Raw genomic sequence first — 27,562 nt, 5'->3', positions numbered from 1 at the left:
CACAAAACTTAAGGAGCTGCATTGGGCTGCCCTCTGTGACCGGGTATTTAACAAGAATATTACCTCGGTAAAGTTGATTTTCATCTTGTCTTCATTCTTCTGTGGCAACGAGAAGCGGGCAAGTATTTTTCCTGCTTTCATTCCTGCCACTATATCTTAATAAACTATATGTTCTGAGAACTTAAAGTGCAAGGGTCTACAAACCAGATTAGCCGAAAACTAGGTTCGAAGTTGCCAAAGTGAGGTCACTAAATCACTTAGTCCCGCCCCCCCGCCCCCGCCCTCCCGCAGCCTTTTCCTGCGCCCAGGCCAGGTTGCAAATTAGGTAACTTCTTATCATAATTACCTAGTCAGCCTTAATGGCTTCACACACTCGGCTCAGTCTCTCTGGTCCTGCAGGGCCGCTTTTCAATTGTTAAAACAGCTGCTGAGTTTCAAACCCGAGGGGGCTCGGAGTGCGCCGAGGGGGAAGCGCTCCCCGGCTGAAGGCTGTGGTAGGCAGGCGGCCGGGTGAAAAGTGGGACAGGAATGCACAGTTTGCACACCCTGCTTCCGCCTCCAACCTTCTCCATTTAGCTCGTCTCCCCACCCCGCCCTCAAATCAACCCGAGTTCCCCCTTGTGCACCCAGGTCTCCCAGACAGGGCGATGGTCCCGTTATGCGTCTCTCTGGGTTTCGTAGCTTTGAGGGGGTCTCGGTGGGCCTCCCTCTGCCTCCCCGCGGCTGGCTGGGAGGTAAGGCGGGGAGTACGCCCCCCGCGATGCCGCCCGCGAGGGTCCGTTTGGGAGGGGGGGAGGGGGTGTGTGTGCGTGTGTGTGTACGCGCGCGCGCGCGGTGGCGCGCAGCGGGAGGGAGGGAGGAACGGAGCGGGAGGCAGCGGGCAGAGGCAGGGGGCGGGCGGGCAGCGGTGGGGCGGGAGGGGGAGCGGCTCCGGGCTTCGGCAGTGACACTCGGGAGAGATCACACACTCCCAGCTCCGAGCCGCGAGAGAGCGGAGCGAGCCGAGCCGCTCACACGCCGCCGCCCCGTGCGCCCAGCTCTCCCCGCGCGGCGCTCCAGCCTGGAGCCGGTGCCCAGAGCGGCCTCCCGCGGAGCCCGCGCCGGCTCCCCTCTCAGCTGCAGCATCCTCCCGCCGCCCGGCCCCCGCACGCTCCCTGCCTTTTAAAAGGACCTTCCGCCGCTCCCTCGCTCTGGCCCCGGGATCCCCCCAGTTCCGCGCTTCTCCCCGCGCCACTTCGCAGCAACTTCGGCGGCCGCGCGCCGCCAGCCCTCGGCCGCCTTTGAAGTTTGCAGCGCCGGCCGCAAAGTTCGGACACTTCGGCCCATTTCATTTTTCTCCTTTATCCGCCTCCTCCTCCACCCACCTCCCCCAAGTCCCTTTGGTTCCTGAGTACTGGTGCTTAGCATCTTGGCCGGAGCCGGGGACTTGGCCCCATCATACCTCGGGAAGGGATATTTCCTCTTCCCCCCAGGAAAACATTTTTTTAAGGTAAGTTGCGAGAGAAAAGCAAACCCCCGACGTCCGACGCCTTAGCCCGCCACCCGAGACCTGGCGCAAGAAGCGTTCGCACCCGAGGGCTCGTCTGGGATGGGGGTGGAGGCGCGCGTCTCCTCACTTGGTGGGGCCGCGCTAGGTTCTCGGTCACAGCAGGGCGAGGGCGCCGGCTCCCGAGGAGCCGAGGGCGTGAGGGGCGTGGAGCAGGTCTCTCTCAGTTCTCCAGGCTGGCTTCGTGGCTGGGCGGCCCCAGCGGTGCTGGGAGGAGACGCAGAGAGTGCTTAGGCCGGGGGCACGGGGTCCGGTGCCCAGGGGGCGGCGGAGTCCGGGGAGCCGCCCCCGAGCCCTTATCCCCGACTCGGCCTGGACACTTTCTTTGCCCGCCCGCCCGGAGGGCTGCTGCCTCCCTCCCCTGGTTCATGCCCTCCGCCGGCCGCTGGAGAAAGCCTGCGGGGCTGGGGTCTTGCAGGGCGCGTCTGCGTGTGAGGCGAAAAGCGAGAAGTCAGGACAGCGCGCGGGGCTCGCCCGCCGGCGGGGCGGCGCAGGTTCCTGGCGGGCGGTCCGGAGCCGCGCAGCCCCCGGGGGCGCTGGGATCTCTGCCGGTCTCGCCCGGCGGACCCCCCACCGCTCTGGCTCCTCGTTTGTCCTCTGCGTGGTAGGCGAGCATCGTTAGAGAAACTTCCTGGAGCTCAGCGGGGTGGCCTGGGGACCCGATCCTACTTTTACCGGGAAAGCAGAGCGGCCACCGAGGGGACGCTCCTTCCCGCCCCAGCTGGAGCGACAGGGCATCCGGCCGTAGCACCGTCTATGCGGGAGTCTGGCGCTACCTTCAGGACTGCAGGCGGGGCAGCTCCGACCCTCGGGTATCCGAACGATTGGCTCTAGGTCCCAGCCGTTCTCTTGGGGGCACTTCGCAAACTGCTGAATTTGGGGTGCGGTTTCGTTTCCTCGTGCGCGCTTCGTACCCCTTCCTGGCTGCACACTCCCGCCCCCAGAGGTCGAGGCGGGAGAATTCCCCGCAGCCCCCAGCCCCTGCTCCGCGCGGGTCGCCAAGGCCCCTGGAGCTCACCGCGGGCACCTCGGCGCTGCCGCTGAGCTGTCCTTCGGGTCAGGTCGCGGTTCCTCTCCCGGTCCCCTTCGGGGCGCTGTCCATCTCCTGCTCTGTAAAAGTAGTTCCCTGAAACCACCAAGACCTTGAGCGGGAAATGAACCTGAGAAAATGTTTCTGGGTTGGTTTGTTTGTGTGTTTTTAACAAAGTTCTTTTTAGCAACTTAGTTGGGTTGTAAATGTTTATTCCTCATCCCTCGATCCCGCTAAATCACGCAAAATACATATGTGTATATCTTCATTTCGTTGCTGATCTCTCCGAACACGCTACCCTCTCTTCCCCCCTCCACCCCTCCTCCTCCTGCCTCGCTTCCTGAACCCTTTTTCTTTTCTGAAGGAGGGAATCTCCGCACCTCCTCCTCTCTTCCTCCCACCCGATCCCTGAGCGCCTGTGAGAACCAGGGGAGTCGTCAATGGAAATAAATAGGACCCCGTTCCATTCTCCGCCCCCTTCAAACAAGTAAAATCCTCCCTGGCCTCGCAGAAGTAGAGATAAAACATCCCTCCCGAGGGAGCGGTTTTGAGGATTTGATGGGATTGAATTGTTTTATTATCCTGAAAGACGTGATGGATGGATGCGAGAGCAAATATGCGTGCAGAGCAGAGGGTACTGAGGGCGATCAGTATTTATTATTACTCATTATCGTTTATTAAGAGTGATAATAAGGCCGTAACCCTGGCTGAAGACTATGTTTATATTTGGTTTTAATTTTACGTCAGTCTCTTATTACAGTGGTTTCAGAAAGTGAAAACACCAAAAGGGTATTAATTCCTCACACTCGTTCTGCACATGGAATTAATCAATGTCAAAAAGATACTGTCGTTCTACCAAAGTTTTAACCCATGAACTTTTATAAGGTTGCAGTCTCATAAATGTCCTCATTTGCCTCAGTCTGTCTCCTTAAAGTTCAAAAAACTTGGCAACATAATTAATTATGGTCTCAATTCCCATTTTCAATCTAAACCTATATTCAGGATTATATTAAACTATCCCATCATTCATCCTTTAAAAGTGACTCTGATGAGTTTAAATTCTTGGAGGGGGAGCTGGGAAGGAGGGACCCAGAAGTTAAGAGAAATTAATACTATTTCAGATTTCTCTCAAAAATCCTTCACTAATTCCTTAAAAAAGAAAGAAAGAAAGAAAGAAAGAAATTACAAGTTTTTTTCTCTGCACAGCTCTTAACTTCAGTGAATCTACTTAATCTTTACCACACACTGGGAACATAACAGCTTGCAGCTTTGTATGTATTATTGTTTTCATTTTTATGTCAGGCTGTTTTATTCATTAATCTGTATGTCGAAGTCACAGGCTCAGCGTGACAATAACACTCTGTTTTAATTAGTAGCTATCATTAAAAAAGAAGCTAGAACTCTGTAATGGGCCTAAATTGGTATGAATTATGTGTGGTTTAAATGACGCATTTATTTCAGCAGAAATGAAACCATGAATATAAAACATCTTTTAATCACTTGCAGATACAGCTTTTATCTCTTTAAAATGTAACAAAATATATAATTGAAAAATACCCTTCTAAGAATGAGGGAAGCCCCCGCCCTCAGTTTATTTGTCCTGGGTTTATTGAATATCCGTGTGGTGAAGTATGAATGTTAAAGAGTAAAGAATAATAGCATGCTGAGGGAATGCTACATTCGAAGTAGCCACAGTGGGTCAGTCTTCAGATAACTTAAGGCAGCAACTTTTTCAGCTGGCTTCATGAGCCTGGTAATTCAGATTTTAGTTTCCTCACTTGGATTTACTGACCAGGCTCTCTGTGTGATAGTGGGGGAAATGTGTTGTAAAGTTCCAAAAGATTATTTGAAATAAAGGGGGCAAAGGTAGAAATAAAGCATAAACTGTCTGTTATCTTCCTATGTTCATTTTTCTATTCAGTCTGTCTAGAGGTCAGAATTTTTATTTTAAAACCGATTGTGTTTTTGTTGTCATTGTTAGGACAGAACTTATTTTGCATTTTGCTATGATGGACGAGTAGGTATTGGAAATGGAACGGTTATGCCTGAATTAACAGATAGTATGGGAGTTAGTGTGATTCCACATAATTTGCATTGATTGAAATTATTTTAATCCCTCTTCCTTAGTCTTCCCAATGATTATGTGGTTGATTCTAGTAACCAAGCCAGGGTTCTCTGACACTTTCTTGTTCGTCGTCTTCTTGTCAGGTGTTGCTTTGGGCACCAGCGCATCCATAGTAGCAGCCTTGTAATGAATGAAACTTGCCAGGGTCAGTTGCCATCAGCCAGTCACCGGAAAGAAGGCATTTCCTATGATCTGTACTGGGTCAAAGGCAAGCGTAACCTGCAAGAATCATTCAGATTATTCATTTGACCTTGAAATGATATCGAATACCTCTAAATATTTATTTTGGAACGATTATTCTGAAGAATGTAATTTATTCTTCCCCATTGGTTCACAATCATTTAGCAGAAGCAATAGCTTTAGAAGTTACAGTTGAATAGTCAGTCACACCAAGTCTGTGCTTTGAAGACTGATTTTAAAATTAAAGTCCTCCAGTATTTAAATACCCCATTTAAAAATACTTTGCAATTTAAATCCTGAATTTAGGTTAAATTCTGCTCTATTTTCCCACTGTATTACAATGCAAATTGACACCTAGGATACACGCAGTTATGTTTCCACATGTTAATTTCTACCTAGGAAGAAAAGTAAATACTGCTGTTGTTATTGTGGTTAAAGAAAAAAAAAAAGAGAATCGTATAGTATGACGTGGAAAAACAGAATTGCTAATATTTTATTGAATCACACAGTGGTGTGTTGACCATAAATTCAGTTATATTGCTGGGAAAACCAGCACCATTTTAGTGTGAATCTGTGTTTGTTTGGATGTGCGTACAGACTTATGTATCTATTGCCACTTCTGAGATGACACCTGAGATTTGCTGTTCTATATCCCACCAATGCCCAAGCCAGTATAGGAAGCAGGTGGTTTTGTGGCTGCTTATTTCCTAAACACGCTTCTTAAACCCAAAGATGCTATATCTGAACCTTTCCCCTTTGTTTTGGTATTTTACCAAAAACTGCAAACCAACAAATCCAGACATTTTAGTCTTTTGAAATATTTGGAACATGTGAAATATACAATTTTAATTCACCCCACATAAAAAAGGCATTGCTTGCTTTGCATTTTAAAAAGTAAGAGTGAAGCATTTGATCAGTGTGGAATAAAAGCAAACTAGCGATATGTTTCTGCAGACTTTTCCCTTTGGGATGAAGAAACAGATTTGACCACAGAACAGCTGGATATTGGGTCCTGTTACAATGTCAATTTTTTAAAGAACTCACCAAGCTAGATTTGATTTAAACTTAACTTTAAAGTCTGCAGACCTCAAGTTTATAAGTATAGAAACTTCCAAAATTACATGTTATTACTCCTTCAATAGGTTCCGGATCCTTTGGAAACTCATTTGTTTTAGTAAGTTGGTGTATAGTTTTTGGTTTTCATTTGTGAATTTTTTCCTGTAGCAAATTTGGACATGACCTATATTTAATGTTTCGTATATTTCTCTGAAGTATTTATTTTTAGTTTCACTTGTTAAAAACTCTGAAATGAATCTTTTCTTTGAAAAAGAAAAATGTGGCAGAATGCATATGGTTAACTTATCCAATATCTCTTTATTCTTTTGAAAGAATTTGCTGCCTTTTATATAGTTACGAGAAAAGAAAAAACATTTTTAGAAGTAACGGGGTTATATAAAGTTTGGAAGGAACACAACAAAAAACATGATTCCACATGATTGAAAATCAGCTCATTTGAGTGGAACCCTTACACACTGCCTCTGCAGTGTGGAGATTTTATATACAATAACCAAATAACCAAAAAATCAAGTTGTGCACTCGTGTCTGTTTTCTAGTTGGAATGATTTCAGACAATAGCACAAGTCGTGGAGACCGACTGAAGTAAATGGTGACTACGTAAGTTTTTTGTCTGTTAGTGTTTCTTCTCCCTAACATGAAATCAAGGTAAATGCCCTCTTCTTCCAGCTGTGTGATCAAAGAGCATATATTCCACAATCTAAAGACAGAGCCAAAAAATACGGGCTATATTCAAATGGGTGTTTTACCAACAACAAAAGATTATCATAACTGCATCTTGTTCACTGAGGCAACGTCCTTATATACACAGATCTAAGTAAAATATGAGACTGAAATTTATCATTTTCTAAAATAATTAGTAAAAACTGAACCCATAATTAGAAAGATCTGTGAGGTGTGACACCTTCTTTTTGAAATTACGGTTATTTTTAAAGTTATAGAAACTATGAACAAGTGTTTATATGCAAAGATAGATAATACCGTATCTAGACAGTTGACAAAATGATAAACATTGTGGTAGTTACTTGGAGATATTACGTTTAAAAGGGAAAAATCTAATGTAAAAGGGCTTGATTTATTTAGGATTAATTTCTCCAATATAGGTGCCTCTTGGAGCATAGATGGTTACAATTTATGGCACATCACCATGAAAAGTAAACCCTAGCAATGCGTGTGAATCTAGGAGATGGCTTTGATTACTCTCTTTTGTTCAGGTCATATGTACTCTAAGCCCATAGGCCTTGCCAAGTGTAACATTATGCATTTTATTCCAGTAATAAAATGTGTCTCTGATTAAATTATCAGTCATTTTGTTTACATGCTCCCTGCATTAGTACGAAAGCTGCATGTGAGCAAGGACCTTTTTATTTCCATAACATATCACCTGGAATGCAGTAAGCTCTCCTTCTCTCCTCCTCCTTTTTTCTCTTTCCCTTTCTTTCCACACACACACACACACACACACACACACACACACACGAACATAAATGTACTTGATCCTTCTTAGTTATCTTGTTTAAAATACATTTAAAGGTAAATAATAAATACTAGTATATCTATCATGATTTAAATCTAAATATTGTTCATATGTTGATAGCACTCAGTAAATGTTGTAATTTCATATTAAATTACAGCATTCACTAAAATTCACTGATATTATCAAAAGCTTCAACTAGAGATTAATTCAGAAGTAACTGGATCCTGTAATTGCAGAGATATTTGTTGCCAACAGGGGTGACAGAGATCAGAAACAGCAGTGCTGGCTAAAACACCTGGCAAACTGAGAAGAGACAGCAATCACTTACCTCTTGGCCTCTCCACGTCTCGGTTCTAGGGCTGATCCTTCAAAATTTGCTAAAATTGCTATGAGGGACTTCCCTGGCGGTCCAGTGGTTAAGACTTCGCCTTCCAATGCAGGGGGGTGCAGGTTCGTTCCCTAGTCGGGGAGCTAAGATCCCACATGCCTCGCGGCCAAAAAACCAAAACATAAAACAGAAGCAACATTGTAACAAATTCGATAAAGACTTTAAAAATGTTCCACATCAAAAAAAAAAATCTTTAAAAAAATTGCTATGAAAATATATTACTTTTTAATGGAAAAATAAAACTGCCTCTTAAATAGGAGATACAAATTTAACACTCTAACAATTACAGCAGCAGGATTAGGTACTAGCAGATGAACCAACGGACGGGTCTCCTGAGAGATGGCCTGAGAGATATTGGGACCCTGCCCCAAATGTCAGTATGGTCTCTCATGGTACTAAAACACCACCTGAAAAAAGATGATTTTTCATTTTTAAAGTAATTTTGTCTTTCAGTGCCCCCTATAAATATGAAAATATCCCCAAGATGGGAAACAGGGTAAGCTGCAATTGGCCAACATCTTCCAAAGATGTTAATGGCTAGATAAAGCCAGATTGAAATGAGGCTAGTTTTAGACAGAATTTTAGAGAGGAATGATGTATATCTTGGGCTCTCTTAGCCTCTCCTTCTGTAGACAACCTAGCCTTAGTATGTACCTGTTCTATGGTCTCTTCCTCTGGTAATCGATTCTCAGTTTCTTATACTCTAGTATAAGTTATACTCGGGGCCAGCTTCATGGGCTGCAGTTAGGAGGAACCCCCATGCTCAGCTGAGTACTCTGCTGTTGTCATCTTGAAATTCTTAATTTATGGACAGGAGATCTTGCATTGTGTCCCACAAATCATGTAAGTCACCTTCATTCTCCTTTGGTGTGAATTTAAGACAGAATCTTAATGTCAAGGAATTGGAAAGGACATTTGAGATTATTTTTGCAAGGTTAGGTCCAGTGAATATTTGATTTAAAAACATGTCTTTAACTAAAATGAAAGAGACAGGATACTTCTTTAAACAACTGAGGTAAAGGTTTCCCATTGCCTCCAAAATTATACTGTATAGTTATCCAGCTTCTAACAGTGTCAGTCTTGTAGAGCAAAATTCCCTAAAACAGAGTGTCCTTTTCCCCTCATTACAGAACACACGGTGTCTCATTATGATGAAAGGAGAAAATATCAGACGCTTTATTTATATTTACTTTTATGTATAAAGAAGGAAAATGTTTTGTTAATATTATTTTCAATATATCTATTGAAAAAGGCACTCTCACTCAGCATATCAGATGGTCATTGAACAATCAAAACAACATGGCAGAGGTGACAGCTTCTATGACGTAAAAAGACAAAGTAAAAACGACATTCTAATCAGCTTTTACGGGAAGTCAGCCCTCGCCACAGATTAACTAGAAAAAAATTTTAAATATACAATTTCATCCGCTATAATTATGATACTCATTCCAGTATAGAATGCCTTAAGTTATTTTATGTAAATAAAATATATCTATATATTTTAATCAGAATTCTAAGAGATTTGGAGACAACCCATTACAGAGCCAGAGGTCTTGAAAGGAGGTGGACAGGTAGCTGAAAGAGCCCTCAATTAAATTAGCCACCATTATCTTCAAGAGTATTCTTAGTTATTTGTACAAACATTTCATAAGTCCTCTGTTATCGATAATTAGATATTATACTCCATTATATTCTGAAATTTCAGTATTTTAAGAGTTAAAAAAAGTTATCTAACCCTCTTAATGCTCTCATAAAAATGTATATTGTGTTACCTTTTGAAGTTTTTATTTGAAATTTTATTGTTTTTCAGTATAGTTAGTTATTAACTGTGTTAAAGTTGTTTCTGTGCTTTGGATTTCACAGAGTGAATGGAAAAGATTCTATTTACTAATAATATTATAGCCCTTGACTGTTTACAAGGTGCTTCCGCATCCATCGTTTTCTTTCGTCTTCACAGGAACTCAGTGAGGAAGTTATTATATCCTCTTTCTCCTGAGAAATCTGAGACTCAGTTTTGGATAAAAGACTTACCGAAACACACACTTTTAAAATAAAGTGATAACTCTTTGATTTCAGAAGGAAAGTTGATGGAAATGTCTAAAATTTTTAAATTTAGATTAATTGCCAAATTAATTTGCAAGGACACAATTTGCTTAGAATTTTTTTAAAGTATAATGATTCAAAAATATCATGAATTTAGTCTAAATCCACAAGACTTTAATCGTAGGCTGCTTATGTGCTACATGTTTGTTTTGATAATAGTTAACTTATTAGGGAATCTTTTAGGGGAAAATGATTACGTTTTCCAGTTTTAAATCATTATTTAAGGTCATGCCTAAACAACTTTTCTTTGAGAATAAACACATTCTAGTTGAAAATAACACGAAGGTCCAGCAAGGATAAATAGAAAAACATTGCCCCACGCCAGTCCTTCTAGAAGGTTAAAGACTTTTCTTTTAATGAGGGGAATTTTTGAAAGTGAAATGGGGTATCGATTTCTGGCTATATGTGTAAGTTCTGGTGTAAACCTGCCCCGCCTCCCCACATTCCCAACCTCTGTTTGCACAGATTCTACCCCAATCACAAAAGGCAAACTAGTTCATCACTTTCCTTTATTAAGTCTACATATAGCCATGGAATCAATTCTTGAAGGCAAATCTCTTTTTCTTTCTTCAGCTCTCCTCTTATAGTCTCACTGAGCAGCCATCCAACCCTGGGTGTTAAAATGCCCTAAGATACGCTATTTGTTGCATCTGATGTGTATGTGTGTGAGTGTCTGTGTGTCTGTGTGTGCGTATAACAGACAAAGTCTTTAACATACGTTAGAGACAAGTTGTCTGGAAATGGAAACAATAAAACATTTTCCTCAGAAAGTGGAGTCTAATAAGAAAATTAGGGATTGAAAAATGAGTTATAAGTGTATTAGAGACATATAACCTATGATTTTGACCCATATTCCAAGTATACATGGCAGGTATAGTACTGAAAAATCAACAAGCTACAGAATCCCTTTTAAAATTAGTAGTAATTAATAGTAATTCAACACTACAGTTATTTTATTATTCCATTAATAATGTGACATTTTTGAGAGGTAAGATTTCAAGTTAGGTCAGTGCTAAGATTTTTTTAAACAGTGATTTCCCCAAAACTTGGATGAAATTTTATTTTTCAATAGGATAACGAGAGCTATTTTAGACATATATGATAAGGTATTCCAAATATCCCAAAAGTTTAAAGCCCTTTAAAACACAATGAGGAGTAAGTAAGTTCAGACAATGAAAGTATTTATACACACCCCCATATTAACACTTTAGCCACCAGATTCAGTCTATAATTGAAAAAAAGCCTCTACATTTAAAGTTTATTCACACTTACAAAGCAACGACCACAAAGAGGCAGTTTGGAAACATCTTTTTCTCTTGGCAGGTTCTGTCTTGTAATGAGCACTGAACACTGCTGAACCCCAACACTCACCAGCTGCAGACTTTCCTCAATGTTTCCCTTAAAAAGTTTTTAATAAGAATAAAAACCACACGTACCTATACATCTTACTTTTGGGGGAGGAAAGGAATGAAATAATTGTGGGTCTGAATACCCATATTGGGTCATATTTGTGGTTTGTCATCTTCCTAATTGTTGTAGGCTTATATGTTTGTATTATTTCATCATAATTTGCTATAAACTCTTTATTAAAAGTGACTGTGAGATCAGTCCACATCGTCTGCCTTTTGACTGTCCTGTTCTTCAATCATCTCTAAATCCAGAAATAATAATGCAGAACATTGCAGGAACTGAGCCTAATCCTCAACTCTCTAATCTCAGCACATGCATCTTAAATCCTTTGCTGAATCTAGTGCCTAAAAAGCTGGTGCACACTCACCTTTGAATCAGTTATAATCCAGCTTTGTTTTTATTAAACAAAACTGCCGTCCTCAGATAAGGCATAGCAAGGATAACAAAAAGAATATTAAGAGTTTCTACTGTCTGTGTGGTTGTTTTTTAAAACCCAACATCTTGGCCTTTCCTCCGTGTTTCTAGTCAGTCTCTTATTAAATAGGAACCTAACCTTTTACCTGATAGATTAGGTAAATAAAGGTAGAATAATCTGATGCTGAAACTCCTTCTCATATCTCATATCTTGTTTTAAGAGCAAGTCAAAACCTGTATCTTTTGCCATTGAATAAATTTTTGCAACTAGTTGGGTAGCTGGATTATAGTATTTGTAAATAAATAGAGCCGTCTTTACTTTAAAAAGAGCATTCATGTCTACGATTTTTTAATTTTATAACAGTCCTGGGAATAATTGTCTTCATTTTGTAGATGAGGAAACTGAGACTCAGAGAGATTGAGACTTGCTCAAAGAACAAAAGCCGATAATTGTTTGGTCAGAACTTCTCCAACCCAGATCTTCTTACTCTAAGTCCAGTGATCATTTTCTATTTTAAATAGAAATTTTGGCAGCCTTTTAACTGTCCCCATACTTGAATAAATAAATTAATACACACATAAAAATTACATGACGGGGAGAATGGATAAGAATAAAGAACAAACCAAAAATTCAATTCAAGTTTTTGTAAAAATATTCAATCCTGAATTGATAGGAACCCAAGATGTGGGAATGGTCGCCTGAGACACTGAGACAGGAGACAGGAGGGTGAGACAGAGAAAGACAGGAGAGAATCTCTAAATTACTAAATTGTCAGGAACCAGTGTCCTTGGAGAATATTATCTCATCTCTCCAAAGACATGGCTCTAAGTTTAGAGTTTGTTTTTGGCCTTGGATTTTAAGGCCAAACAGTCTGAAAACTTTAACATTTCTTTTCACAAGAACAACATACTCGCGTGGCCCCCTTTTTTCTGGAAATGAGAATAATCTAGGGTTAAACCATTTTGACTCTTTAAGGTCCCTGGTATATCTATCTCACTCATCTCTCTTTCCATTACATTATCGTGAGTACAGTTATTTCTAAATCGCTGTTTTGATCTTGTCCTGGCCTTTGGCACCGGAGGCCCCTTCAAATCCTCTTTGGTAGCAGACAGGCTTTAATGCTGTCATATCAAAACAACTGCCAGGGGAGAGGAAGGAATAAAGCTTCAGGACCATCAGATATTTGGGAAACGGTGGGATTGGGTCCGTGGAACCACGCCCCTTCCTAGTCTATGGTATTTATTATTCTATGGTAATAATAAATAATTTCTTCTTGATAGCATTTATTTACTAGGACTGTATTTGCCAACTCCAGTATGTATCACCATATGAAGAAATTAGAAACTTTGGAATAACTTTGAATCTTCTCACAATTTCCCAAATGGTAAATGGTCCACTTGTCCATTATTGGGCTTTAAGGTAAACCTAGACGTAGTCCCCAAAGGGAATAAACGTGCCTGTCATTCTTTTTTTTTAATTTAAAGGAGGTAGAGAAAAAAAGCTGTGAAATCGTGTGGCCATAATAATAGTTCTCAAGGTAAGAGGAAGAGAGGATGTGGACGGCCTCTGTTTCACCCATGCTTCTCCCTAAATAGATGTTTAAAATGTTAAACTTTGGTAATGAATGAAAATTAGGAATCAGAAAGTGCAAACGATGAAAATCTTGGAGATGAAAATCAGTGCCGCTCTGACCGGATAATAGGATTGGAAGAGTCAGAGCTACTCAAGGTACAGTCCCTGAACTATCAGCACCTGCATCTCCAGGGAGCTTGCTCGAAAGGATGAGGCCCACCCCAGCCCTTGGGGATCAGAGTCTGCGTTTTACCAGGGAGGCTGGGTGATTTGTGTGCATAATAAGGTTTGAGAAGCACTAGTCTGTACCACTCCTGTTCTCTGATGAGAACGTACCCCAACCAAACATATTTTACATGTTTACAGAAGACAGAGGCCCTCCTGAGTAATGCACTATGTTATTCTTACCAGGACATTCTTGGGTTCTTCAGGACGAAAGAAATGCATCCGTACACGATGTCCCCGCACTGCCTAGCATGCAGCATCTCTCTGTGGCAGCCACACCAGCAGATGTCTGTAATGTCCACCTCAAAAGAGTAAAGATATTCTTCCCAACTTTTTAGGTTTCACACAGTAACTGTTGTAAGTTTAGCGCCCATAAAATTGTCAAAAGCATCCGTAACTTATTTCCTATTTAGCTTTGTATTATCTCTTGTGAAGCAGATTCCATTAATCGCAACAACAGTCAATTTTATTATTTTCATTTCCCTTTATTCGTTACACACTCACGAAACGTCATGGGCATCTGCTAGGCGTTGGGTTCCGTGATCAGCGTATCACTGTTGTAGAGAGAGAGCATGTGTCCTTGCCACCCTGGTGGGGGGGAGGGGGGCGGGTCTCAAGAATACGTACAAAGAATTCAAAATGGTTTGCAACAGAAGTATGAGCGTGGAACGTTTAGCGCACAACTAAATTTCTCTGTGGCTGTAGATGCTGGAGTCTTGAAGAATGAGTGGGATTTTGCCACCAGAGAGGGGGCAGCGGTATCCTGGCAAAGGAGGTGGCAGCTCCCCCGCGTGCTGGGAATGTGGGCAGAGTCCGGGGAAGTTGTAGGGAGTGAGTTTGCAGAGTGAGGAGGGGCCTGAAGGACCTCGCATGCATGACCTTCATTCTGTACTTCATGGGAAGCCTCTGACTTTTTTTTTTTTAAGCAGAAGACTGAAACAGATTCCGTTTATAAAGGGGACAGTACAGTGCTGTGCGGAACGATTGAGCAAAGATGCAGTAAATGAGTGGGAGAGGTTCAGTTAGCGGACAATTTGAGGCGCTGGCCGTTTGGATCGAGAAGAGAGAGCAACTTTGAGAGAAGATGTAGCAGGGAGATTGTCAGGACTTGACGGGTAATGGGACACGAGGATCAAAGTATCAGATAACGTTGAGGTTCTGGTTTCGCAGCTGGCAGGACCGGGCTGCTGAGGTAATACTCACGTGCACTGATTTCAAGGTAGCCCTTCAGCAGCCTCACCAGGAGCTACTGTGCCATTTCAGACAACAAGCGTGGAAACCAGGGCTCAGAGCAGTTCCGCTTCCTTCGTCTGCCCACCGTGGCAATGGTACGCAGGGGCTCCGACAGAGGAAGGGACCCAGATTCAGATTCGAGCCCGACTCCTGAGTCTGGCTTGGCGAGGCCACTGTGAGCCACTCCACACCGTTGAGGGTTAGAGGCCTGGGAAAGGAAGGAAAATGGGTCTGGAGCTGGCAATCAGCCTTGAGGGTTTGGCCAATAACCACCCCCAACTGCCTTGCACAGTTCAGAACATTTAGGGATTTTTCTGATGGGAGACATTTCTGATTACCTTACTCTTCCTATAAGCTTCTTGAAAACAGTATAATTAAGCAAATATTTATTTAGTGCCTATTTTTTGCAAGAGCTAAAAAAGTCTATGCAGGGGATATAAAGAGTAAAAAAGTAATCTTTGTCTAAGGGGCAGTTTCTTGAGTAAACTCATGTAAGCCTCGTGAAGAGCTTTTTTTTAGGGACAAGAAAAAATATAAAAATAGCTATAATTCAAGTGAGATAAAGTACAGAAGAATCAAAGTCTCTGGTTTCACCCGAGGACTGTGATTCTGCCTTATCCGCCTCTGCTGTCCCCAGGGAACTTACAATAGGCACTTAATAAACACTAGCTCATTTACTGACAGTGTACAGAGAGAGCTCAGATAACAAACCATCTAGGTAAACACCACACTGCTGCAATCCTATTAAGAATCTCCCCGGGGAAAGTCAGGCAGCATCCTTCCTCTGTCAGAACACCTCCTACTTTTTAAACTGCGCCTGCGCCCTTCAGTTTAATGGCCTTATCAGATAAATCCTTATTTTACTGAGTCCCAATCTCCTTCCCTATAATGCCATGCCAACCACTGAGGCTAGCTGGGCTAGCCGGACGGCTTCTAATCCCTCTTTTATCTGCTAAGGGGCCTTAAACATATTTGGTGTCACCCTTCCTAGCACCCCCTGGGTTTAACATTGGCCAGTTGTCCCCCACCTGATGTGACTGTCACGGGCCTCAGCGCCCGTCTTCTGGTCCCCAAGGCTTGCCAGCGTGGAGGCAAAGCCTCTTGGTTGCTGAGGGTTGCAGTTAATGCTCAGGTGAGGCAGATTTCAGGATGTGAAGCCCAGGAGATTAAATAGGTCCTTCCCCTCTGTCTTCCTCAGTTTCCTCATCTGTCAAAGGTCCCTTGTAGTCCCAACATTCTGTGTCTCGCCATGGCTTATTTTCTCCATTCAAGTCCCTGCTGAAATGTCACTTCCTCAGAGAGGTCTTCCGTGACCACTCAGCCTGGAATCGCCCTGTCCCCCCAGATTGCCCCTCTCTGTGGCTCCCCTCCAGCCTCTTCACCGGTTTCACTTTTGCCATGGTGCTACGGCTCTCTGGAGTCAGTATGTGTAGTTATTTACTTATTCATCATCTCTCTCTTACCTGCCCAAGTGTAAGCTTTGCAAACATGAGACCCTCATGCACACATCTTGTTCACTACTGTATCTCTAGAGCTCAAGCGGTTCCTGGTACAGAGTAAGTGCCCAAAACTGTTTGTTGAATCAGCCAATGAGATCTGCATGTCCATCATGCTTGCTGTCCTAAAAAAAGTTTCTGTTGTCATTGCCTTGTGGATGAGTATCGCTTTTTATGACATCACTAGAAGCTCTGTTATAAAGCATTTCTTTGATCAAAACTTATGGAAGATGCAGCCCATGTGTTCAGCAGACATAGCTGGCAGAACTGCCAAAGCAAGTTGTTTTTTTTTTTAATTTATTTATTTTATTTATTTATTGTTGGCCGCGTTGGGTCTTCGTATCAAAACTTATGGAAGATGCAGCCCATGTGTTCAGCAGACATAGCTGGCAGAACTGCCAAAGCAAGTTGTTTTTTTTTTTAATTTATTTATTTTATTTATTTATTGTTGGCTGCGTTGGGTCTTCGTTGCAGCGCGTGGGCTTTCTCTAGTTGCGGCGAACGGGGGCTACTCTTCGTTGTGGTGTGCGGGCTTCTCATTGCGGTGGCTTCTCTTGCTGCGGAGCACAGGCTCTAGGCGTGCGGGATTCAGTAGTTGTGGCACATGGGCTCAGTAGTTGTGGCTCGTGGGCTCTAGAGCGCAGGCTCAGTAGTTGTGGCGCACGGGCTAAGTTGCTCCGCAGCATGTGGGATCTTCCCGGACCAGGGCTCGAACCCGTGTCCCCTGCATTGGCAGGCGGATTCTTAACCACTGTGCCACCAAGGAAGCCCCCAAAGCAAGTTTTAAAACCAGGTTTGTCCTGAGAACAGGAATATCTTTGAACTTGAATAATTTAAGTACCTGATTTTGTTAGTAGGGTGAATAGAACGAAAAAAGCCTTTTGGATTTTGAAGTTCCTTTGAGAAGGTAGTATGTCTGCCCTGAGATAGATGGAAAGGACACAGATAGTCAAGGTTGTTGCTGATGGATGAGTGAAGAGATTGATCACTTTTTAGAATCTTTTGTTCCTGCTACAGTATTTTGCTTTTGTCTCTTAGTTTTATCCTTGCTGTCACTAACACACAAAACCAGTAATGATCTCATTTCAGAAGATGTAGTGATTATTCAGTTTGGCCCATCGGTCGATCCATATTTAGGGAACACTTAATTTGTGTATTACAAAATATCTGAAATGATTGCTAATTTTTCTCCCTTAGACTCTTATCTTTCAGAGCTTGGCGTCTGTCCTAATGACCCTGCCGAGGTCACATCTTTGCTTTCTCTGCTGCTTTTTCCTGCCTGTTGGTGAGCTCACGGCCTGCCTCTCCCTTGCCCACGCCTGTGTAGTGAGCCTCCATCTCACATTATCCCTCTGTCGTGGGATTCCTCTCGTGGTGGTACTGCTTGCCAGAAGAGTGCCTGGTAGCCTCCGCTGTGTGACATTTGGCAGGTGTGGGTTCATCAGAAAGTTCGTAAGTTTTATCTAGCCTATCCATTGGGACATAGCGTATAAAGGGGTCTGATCAGATATGCCAAATGGCAATGGTTTCTTGTCAAATTTTCTTCATAACTTCTGTATCTGTCTCTCTTAGTTTCCTGCTCACTTACCACAAACAGCCCCTTACCAGAACTTTGGACAAATTAGTTGAGCTCATGCATCCTTTCCTTTGAAGCAACTACTGGTGTGTGTGTGTGTGTGTGTGTTGCCTTTCCCCAGTATGTCTCGCCACCTTTCTTGTCAAATTTTCTTCATAACTTCTGTATCTGTCTCTCTTAGTTTCCTGCTCACTTACCACAAACAGCCCCTTACCAGAACTTTGGACAAATTAGTTGAGCTCATGCATCCTTTCCTTTGAAGCAACTACTGGTGTGTGTGTGTGTGTGTGTGTGTGTGTGTTGCCTTTCCCCAGTATGTCTCGCCACCTTCCCTGTATCCAGCAGATCCCATTTTCCCACCCGGACAACTGAACCCCTTCCCACCTTGTCCTGTGCTCCTTTATGTTTCTCATAACACGAAGAGAACACCTTCCTCTTCCCTCCTCTTTTCTAATACTTTATCCAGTATAAGAATTAGCTTTTAAAAACTGCATCAGGATGGCCAGCAACTCAAAAATTATTTGATGCCCGCTGGAAATGCTGCTTGACTAATCTCATTTCCCTCTGTTTTCTTCCATCTCTTCATTACTTATGTTTTGTCATTTTATTGTACCTGTGTCACTATAATCAAGGTGTTATCTTTGATTCCTCTCTTTTCCTCACTTCTTACCTCCAACTCACCTGCACGTTCTGGTGACCCTGCCTGTAAAACATATTCCCAATCTCTTCACTACTGTCCATCTCTGCCACGAGGTTTAAGCCATCAGCATGTCTACCGTGGACAACTGTAGTAGCCTTGCCTTCATCTGATCTTTTTGCTTTTACAGAGATGAGCTTGGTTTTTGCTTTGACAATGATCCCTTCCCTAAAGTCCATTTTCTACACAGTAGACAGAGTTACACCGAAAAACCATGGACCAGATCACGGTCCTGGCCTGCTTAAAGGGCTTTCCATCACACTCAGGACAGAATCCTAACGCCTTCATATGGTTTGCACGGCTGTGTGTGATCTGCCCTTTGACCTCCACTCTCCCCTTCACACACTCTGTTCCACACTGATAGCCTTTCCTCTCCGTAGTGCCCCAGGCCTACTGCCAACTTAGGGCCTTTGCACCTGCTGTGTCTCTGCAGGAATGCTCTTTTCCCTGCCATTTGTTTCACTGCTTCCTTTCCTTCATATCTCAGAGTAAATGTCATTTTCTCCAAGAAATCTTCTCTAAATATACCATCTAGAGTGGCCCTCACCACACTATCTTTCACGCAGGCTTCTTTTAATTCTCTGCATAGCATTGACTACAAGCCAACAGTGCTTTCTTACTTATGCATCTGTGTCTTGCTATCACCCCCATGAGAACATGGATTCATGAGATCATCCCTGTCCCCAGAAGAGGGCCTTGCATGTAACAAGGACTCATTACATGTATGTTAAGTAACAACATAGTGAATGAGTGATACGGACATGATTGGACTCTGGTGTCTGGGTTGTGTAACTTTTGTCTTTATGAGTAGATTATAAATTCCTAGGATAGGGCTTCCCTGGTGGTGCAGTGGTCGCGAGTCCGCCTGCCGATGCAGGGGACGCGGGTTCGTGCCCCGGTCCGGGAGGATCCCACATGCCGCGGAGCGGCTGGGCCCGTGAGCCGTGGCCGCTGAGCCTGCGCGTCCGGAGCCTGTGCTCTGCAACGGGAGAGGCCACAACAGTGAGAGGCCCGCGTATCGAAAAAAAAAAAAAAAAAATTCCTAGGATATTTCTTTTGAGCCCTTAACATCACCCAGTTCAGTTTAGAATATGGAGTCAGTGCTTGGAAAATTCTTATTCTCTTGATTTTCAGCTCTTTTGACCATATTTAGTTTTTGGTATCCTAAGAAATCTATGGAGTATCTTACTGAAAAGTTCTCTTCTTGAATAAAATGATGGTAAAAATATCAAATCTATAATTGATATACTATAGTCCCAACCTCCAGGAGGTCTACAGCAACTCACCTCCAGTGTTTTAATGATTATTTCCAAGAAAATAGAATTGGGTTTACTTGCCAGTAGAATTTCACATTAATATTCTTCTGTGGTGTTACCATGGCTGTGGAAACCCTTTCTCAAGGTTAACCTACAACAGTAACCATTCAATACGTGAAATGGATGGACATGTTTCCGTAAAGGTAGGTTGATTTTTCTTTACTTCTGTCCTTAACCTGTTATTTCTTATCTTAGAATTAGATACAGAGGAACCCAAGTTGCACTGTGTCCTTGAGGAACTTAGTTTTTGCCCTATGCTACCAGCTTTCGTAAGAGACGGGCTGAACTAACCCTAGACTCAGGGGCTCACAGCTACAGGGTGTCCTGGAGAAAACCTGGGCCAACACGCCATCAACATGAATAGTTCCCCTGCCTACAGTGGAAGTGTCTTGACTCTCAGTCTGTGATTTTTTTCCACCGAACCATGCTTCTTGACCTTGGGGGTGGCGGGAGACTTTGTGTGGAAAAGAACAGTGATCTTCGAAAAAGTAGCTTGTCTTGAGCAAATATTTGTCCTCGCCTCTGGAGTCTTTCTCTGTGATCTTAGGGACATCATGTGAAATTTTAAGGCCCCTCTTCAGAATGCAGTTCCCTGCTGATCTCTCTTTACCTCTGCCTAAGAATATTTTCTTCCTTACTTCTTACTAGACCATAAGTACCTCAAGAGGAGAGGACGTCTGGTGTTACTGGCACACCGTTCTGTGTCCAGCACATGGAGGGGGCTCAGGTGACATTTGTTTACTGATGCAGTTCTACTTCTCTGCCTCAACTCCCTGGCCTCCCCACCTCCATCTCCCTTCCCCAAATCTAGTTCATTCTTCTCCCTTCATCCTACTTACACTCTGAGTCCCATTCTGTCCTCACCAGCTCTTGGTGATTCTTCACTCCAACTCTGTTAAGCACTTATTATCTCAGCTACCCTTTTCCTCTTGGTACGTGTTCGCTTACATTGGAGGGCACTTTTATGCATGATTAATGTCCGCTCGACTCGATAGTAAACAGTGGGACGCTATGGATGTGTATTCAACGTTGTTGTACTCTCAGTGTATCTTTAGCATGTTTCACACAGCAGGGACTCTGCTGGCCATGACAATTCGCTTTGGAGGCTGATATGTGCTGCTGGTACATTGCCACGTTCCATCTTAGCTAAGTTTCTGTTGAGGATGGCGTGTGTCGTTTATTAACTGCTTTGGAGAACATTGCACAGGAAGTCATTTCCATTTTGTTCCAGATCAACAGGAAATAAGGCTCAGTTGCCAAACTAAAGTAAGAAAAGCAACCGAGCATATTCCTCCTCCCTTAGGGGCTTTCATTATTCCAGGAATCATTAGCTTCTCCTAAGACAGTGGAAATGAGCCCGGGTATCTCAATTGCACCTACAGAGGAAATTTGGATTGGAGGAGGATATTCAGTATCTTGTTCCAGCTTTATTTTGCATGATCTTCTAAATTGCTTTTGAATTTATCATATCTTCGAATCACCTAACGAACAGATGCGTTTTAGGAGATCTGCTCCTTCCTTTAGTAAAACGAGTTTGGCTTCCTGAATCAAAGACTACTCTCTATCTGTAGTACATTTATTTTGGCCATTTCTATTGTTCATTATTCCTTCCATTGGCATTAATTATGGTAGGAATACAGGGTCACTTCCTTTAAAACCTTGTCCTCTTTCAAGCTGTTCTTATTATGTAGGCTTGGCCATCTTTTAAGATTGGAGTGCCCTGGCCTTGGCCCTGCTGTGATCGGCACACCATGAGGATCAGAGGGAGAGGACGACAGAACGGAAACTTCATTCAGATCTTTGGCATGTTTTAATTTTACATTGATTTTTCACACTAATTTAATTTCCGTCCAGAATGAAAGTTGGCAATCATTTAGAGAAGTAGTAGAGGAGGTTGGAATCGTTGCAGCTGAAATGCCTGTGAAGGTCCCTAATCCATAGATTATCGACAGAATGAACCCTAAAACCCTTAATAATCATTCCACTCTGTAATGACAGGCTGCGTTTAGAGAGCTTTAGCCTGTGTGTTCTGTGCCCAGCGCTGGCTCTGCCCCGTTGGGCTATAGGCGTTAGAAATATTGCAGCTTACCCAGCACGGGCAGGAAACCACTCCTTAGCGCGGACCAGAAGCCCTTGACTTCTACCTGCTTCTTTCACCCTTTTCAAATATGGAAACGTACCAAACCACAGAATGCTCTATTTCCCTCAAATGTGCAACCATAGTACACGCTATTTGTATATTTACGGGAACAACCAACGAATTTCAGTTAACATTTTCATTGTTTGCAAAAGACGGCAGAATGAAACGACTTCTGGGAATTCAGCTTTTTTCATTTTTTTCTGCCTTGAGGGAGTCTGTAGGTCCAGGCTGGGCATTCTACTGCGTCAAGTACACAGACAGACCCCACGGCCCACCACCACCACCTCTCCTTGCTCACAGATCACATCCTGGCAGGCACGGGGGCCATCCCCCCGACCAAGGCTACATCTTTTTTTTTTTTCTTTACAGCTAGATCAGATGCTTCAGATTTATTATCAGATGTGGCATGGATGATTCAAACAAAAACAAATGCCCTTGAGTTTAAAAATAGAAGTTAAAAGACTAAATATTTGCACTTAAAAAGGAAAAGAAAATAGCAGAAATCTCTGCGGCAGACCGTTCCTTGAAATTATCCTCACTAAATTATAATCATGCACTTTCCACTCTCTGTAATTAAACATTAGATTTTATTTATTCCAGATGCATTTGTCTCAAGTAAATTCAGAATGCCCCATCCTTCTTTTTGGTCATTGTAAGTTGATTTCATGTTTGTGGCCTACACGTGATTGGGCGCATTGGATAGTTTTTAAGTGCATCTTAATGACTCTATGAATTTCCTTTTTAATTGTTTGCTATGTGTGGCCTGTTTATCCTGATGAATCTGATCTTATTAAGTTTTATACCATGTAATGTCTATAGGAGCTTGATGACATTTTTTTACAAATACGTTCACATGTTCTACAAGGAATTTGCAGGATCTTGGTGGTTGGTGGTAAAGGGATGGAGGAATTTGCTTTGATCATATTCCTCACGGGTAGGTAGAGCTGTTGGCTGCTGTTCTGAGGAATCTACAGAACTGAGAAAGGTTGCAACGCCTTAATTTATATGCTATCTTCTATTCAGAGAGCCTTGGAAGTTCCATGAAAACCTTCAAGAACTTTTTATTTACCAGCCTTGCAAATTTCTTAGATTAGTGAAATAATGTAACTAAACAGCAGTCTGTAAATATTAAAGGCAAACATTTTAATGGTTTGAAGTATTCCCTACTCTGAAGACAAGATTCTCAATTAGGATTTGTGGTTAAATTCATTTAATACATATTTCAAAGTAAAAAAAAAATTAACCCGATTTATTTATTGACCATCATTGTTTACACAGTTTCAAATAATAAATTTTTATTTTCACTAAGTGAATCAGTGGATTAACCAAGATGATAAGGTGACTATGTAACTGAAGATAAATTTTGCAAAATGACGGTAGTAGAGCTGCTGCTGGCTCCCTGGGGAAAGTTTTATTTGCTTTTAGGCCTATTGTGGTGTTTTTGTGCTGATAGAGGTCATCCTGGGTGGTTAGTTGGTACACTGATAAATTATTCCAGGCCCCTTTAATTTTTTTTCTTGCTTACCATTTGACCATTTTACAATTCTCAAGCATTTCCACAGGTTTGTGGGAAAAGGATGTGCCAGGTCAGTTTGACTGTTTAAAAGCCGTGTAGGATAAAAAGTTTGGGCTTCCCTAGTGGCGCAGTGGTTAAGAATCCACCTGCGGGCTTCCCTGGTGGCGCAGTGGTTGAGACTCCGCCTGCCGATGCAGGGGACGCGGGTTCGTGCCCCGGTCCGGGAAGATCCCACATGCCGCGGAGCGGCTGGGCCCGTGGGCCATGGCCGCTGAGCCTGCGCGTCCGGAGCCTGCGCTCCGCAACGGGAGAGGCCACAACAGTGAGAGGCCCACGTACCACAAAAAAAAAAAAAAAAGAAAGAATCCACCTGCCAATGCAGGGGACACGGGTTCGAGCCCCTGGTCCGGGAAGTTCCCAGACCAGGAATGTTCAAGGAATGTTCAAATATGGGAAAGGCCTCTGACAATAGGAACTTAGTTGCTGCAGAGCAACTAAGCCCGCGGGCTACAACTACTGAGCCCGAGTGTCACAGCTACTGAAGCCCGCGCACCTAGAGCCCGTGCTCCGCGACAAGAGAAGCCACCGCAATGAGAAGCCCGCGCACCACAATGAAGAGTAGCCCCTGCTCGCCGCAACTAGAGAAAGCCCACACGGTGCAGCAATGAAGACCCAATGCAGCCAAAAATAAAAATAAATTAAACAAATAAATTTTTTAAAAAAGATCAAGTTAATGCTGAAAATAAAGTCTTAGAATTATTTATGCGTTTTCAGTTACCCATTAGCTGCTCTACTCCCTACCCATTTTGGGACAATACAAATGCTTTGTATCTCTACATTGGCATTTTGTTTAAAACTGGTCTTCAATTCACCCACTGCTCAAGCTGATTAAACTGATTGATATACCTCAAACTGATTAAAGTTTGAGGTATATCAAATCATTAGGTCATTTTTCTTTTCTCACTTCAGTTTTGGTAGGATAGGAAGGAATGTTCAAATATGGGGAAGGCCTCTGACAATATGAACAATCTCAGAGTTTTAGATTAGCATCTATGAACATGATTCACCAGACCTTTTCAATTGAAACAGTCAAAGTCAATCTTCTCAGTAATAGGATAACACCACCTAGTTTTTCTGGGCTGAAAATCATTGTGCAACCAAGTTGATTGATCTGCCTAGCAAAATAAAAATATTTGGAACCATCCTAGCAACTTTCTACTTCTGTTGGAACTAGACCCTTGACTGTAGAAAGATAGCAAGATTTCTTGCTGTGCAGACACATTTCCTAGATTATCTACAAGATGCCCATGACAGAAGTAATAATGCTGAATGAGAAATTCTAAGAAATGTTATTTACTTTAAATTTTAAACCTAGATAAGCTCTAGATACCTAGAAGTAACAAAAAGAAATGAGAGGAAAAGTTATGCCATTAGAGGGCACTTTTGTAATCTTAGAAGAAAAGTCTGTTCTTATAGACTGGATTACCCAAGGCTTCTTCTTAAGCAGAATGTATTTTCAGTTGTTTATTTAAAAGTGACTTAATTCTTAAGCTGAATGTCTAAGAGAGAACATTTTTTTTGGTAGGGAAAAAAATCTGTAAAATTCCATCCTTTAAACAATACTTACATAAAGCTTTAAATTTGAATAAGTGAATATAAATTGTGAAAACATGCACAATATGTCTGCATAATAGTTTTTTGATTAGCTATATTCAATGCTTCTTTTAAGTATATCTTGTTAAAAAAATGCTGCCTGCAACCTGATCAAATTGAACAAATTATTAGGCTTCCCTAAAAACTGAGTATGTTTTTCCCCAGCAGTACATGAATGTTATTAGATAACATTTTGAAAACAATAATCCTACAGAATATAAAGTCCTGTGTTTGGGGAATCATACTAATTTTTTCCAGTTTTATTGAGAAATAATTGACATACAGCACTGTATAAGTGTAAGGCATACAGCATGGTGGTTTGATTTACATACATTGTGAGATGGTTACCACAATAAGTTCAGTTAACACCCATCTTCTCCTGTAGATACAATAAAAAGAAACGGGATCATACTAATTTTAAACACTTTTCTGAAAAGTATCTGTTTTGCCCATAGTTGATGTGGCAATTTAAATAGCTAAAATTGTTTCAGAAACAGAAAGTGTGACCTGATAGAATTTTAGCTGAGGATATATGATTTTTTTTTTTTAAAGAAAGCAAAAGATAGTTTAGTCTATTCCCTATTGGTGATTATCTAAATAAAAATGTCTACCTGAGCCAGTAAAGTCAATAAGCCAGTAAAATAATTTAACAAGTAAAAGCTTAGTGTCAGTAACTGTGAAGAGTATGAGATTTTACCCTCCTTGCAAGCTAACAAGTTAGCCTGCCGTAGTTTCGTGCATGCTAGATGGCATGAGACTCCTGGGTCAGCGACAAAGGACTTTATTACACAGAGCAATAGCGGAAGCCACAGATACACAGCAGCACCATTTTCTCCCACTGCCTGACCCCCCGATTCTCACAGGATGATGCAAAGAGGGCCTGATGGCATCAGCCCATATAGTGGGGTTTATTATAAGAGAGCAGCCCTGAGCTTAGGGAACCCAGATTTTTTTAATTTATTTTTTATTTATTTATTTTTTTTGCGGTACGCGGGCCTCTCACTGTTGCGGCCTCTCCCGTTGCGGAGCGCAGGCTCCGGACGCGCAGGCCCAGCGGCCATGGCTCACGGGCCCAGCCGCTCCGCGGCACGTGGGATCTTCCCGGACCGGGGCACGAACCCGTGTCCCCTGCATCGGCAGGCGGACTCTCAACCACTGCGCCACCAGGGAAGCCCGAACCCAGATTTTTATAATGGGTAATAATCATGCCTGCTCTTTGCTCCAGAAGCTTTATCTTCCAAGGCTGTTTACTATACAAACATCCTTGAAAAGATAATCTGGAACAAAGGCGGTCAGTTCTGCTCCCCACATATGCACAAACAAGCACAGAAACCCATGAATTGTCTTTTTTACACTTACTCTGCATAATCCTATCATCTGAAGTTGTTCACTTTACTAAATATTACATGGCTAAGTAGCTGACGTGGGGGAATATATAATAATCATATTTACCACACTCCTGATAAGTCTACATTTCTCATATCATACTGTATTCACTCCTGATAGTTTATATTTCTCATATCATATTGTATTCACTATGTGTTCTTACGTGTCCAAGCCTCAGTCTGATCATTTTTGAGATGAGATGAGATAAATAATAGGGCCTACATCATAGGCTTGTTGCTGGCATTCCTGAGATAATAGATATGAAGCACTTAGAAGAGTGCCTGGCATGCAGCACATACACAACAAATTTATTAATATTGTTATCAACTCAAAATTCATCTCTTATTATTAGCTGATTTAATAAAGAGAAAGTTCCTCCCACAGGCAGCTGAGGATGCTGGGAAAATTCCCACCAGTCATAACTTGCTTGCTCTCTAACTCTGGGGCTGACCTAAGTATCCCAAATACCCAGGGGCATTGGGCAGCTTGTCCTGTTCAGCTGTGCAGTGGTACTGTGCAATTGACAGCTTTGAGGGCAAATATGGGGCTAATGAGAGAAGGCTGCCCTTGAGTGGTTCTAGGGCAAATACGCCCAAGTATCTCACACTCAAGTGCTGCCATGGCATGTTTGCTCTAAGTTCCTAATAAATATAGAAAGCCAAATTCTACCCATTTCTAAAGAGACATATTTTATTATCTGGCCTCTTCTGCTCTCAGGAGGCAAACTTTCAGAGACGCTACTACAAAGTAAACCGAACGTGTTTTATTATGCTGAAATAAGTATTTCTTTGTAGGGGTGGCATATCAAATTCTATTCAGATTTTCCGTTTCTGTTAGCTACAGGATGAAGGCCATCAGAGAAGAGGGACTGAGGGTCGTGAGTGGAGGAGGTCCCATTCAGTTTACTCCACCATGTCCCTATTTGGTGTTTTTTTTTTGGTTTATTTTTGCGGTACGCGGGCCTCTCACTGTTGTGGCCTCTCCCGTTGCGGAGCACAGGCTCC

The 27,562-nt window shown here is 42.5% G+C and overlaps 1 protein-coding gene across 1 annotated transcript in view; it reads left to right on the top strand.

Moving 5' to 3' along the window:
* Nucleotides 1–1,424: 1,424 nt before the first annotated feature.
* NDNF (neuron derived neurotrophic factor) overlaps nt 1,425–27,562 on the top strand; it is a 37,878-nt gene continuing 11,740 nt past the window's right edge. Inside the window, exon 1 of the mRNA XM_007116144.3 lies at nt 1,425–1,489. The gene's annotated coding sequence lies outside the window, so the exon portion shown is untranslated. The remainder of the gene's footprint in view (nt 1,490–27,562) is intronic.

The sequence above is a fragment of the Physeter macrocephalus genome, chromosome 7 (genome assembly GCF_002837175.3).
Source record: "Physeter macrocephalus isolate SW-GA chromosome 7, ASM283717v5, whole genome shotgun sequence".
Lineage (NCBI taxonomy): Eukaryota > Metazoa > Chordata > Mammalia > Artiodactyla > Physeteridae > Physeter > Physeter macrocephalus.
Note: the sequence above shows the minus strand (reverse complement) of the source record. Positions and strands in the feature narration are given on the sequence as shown.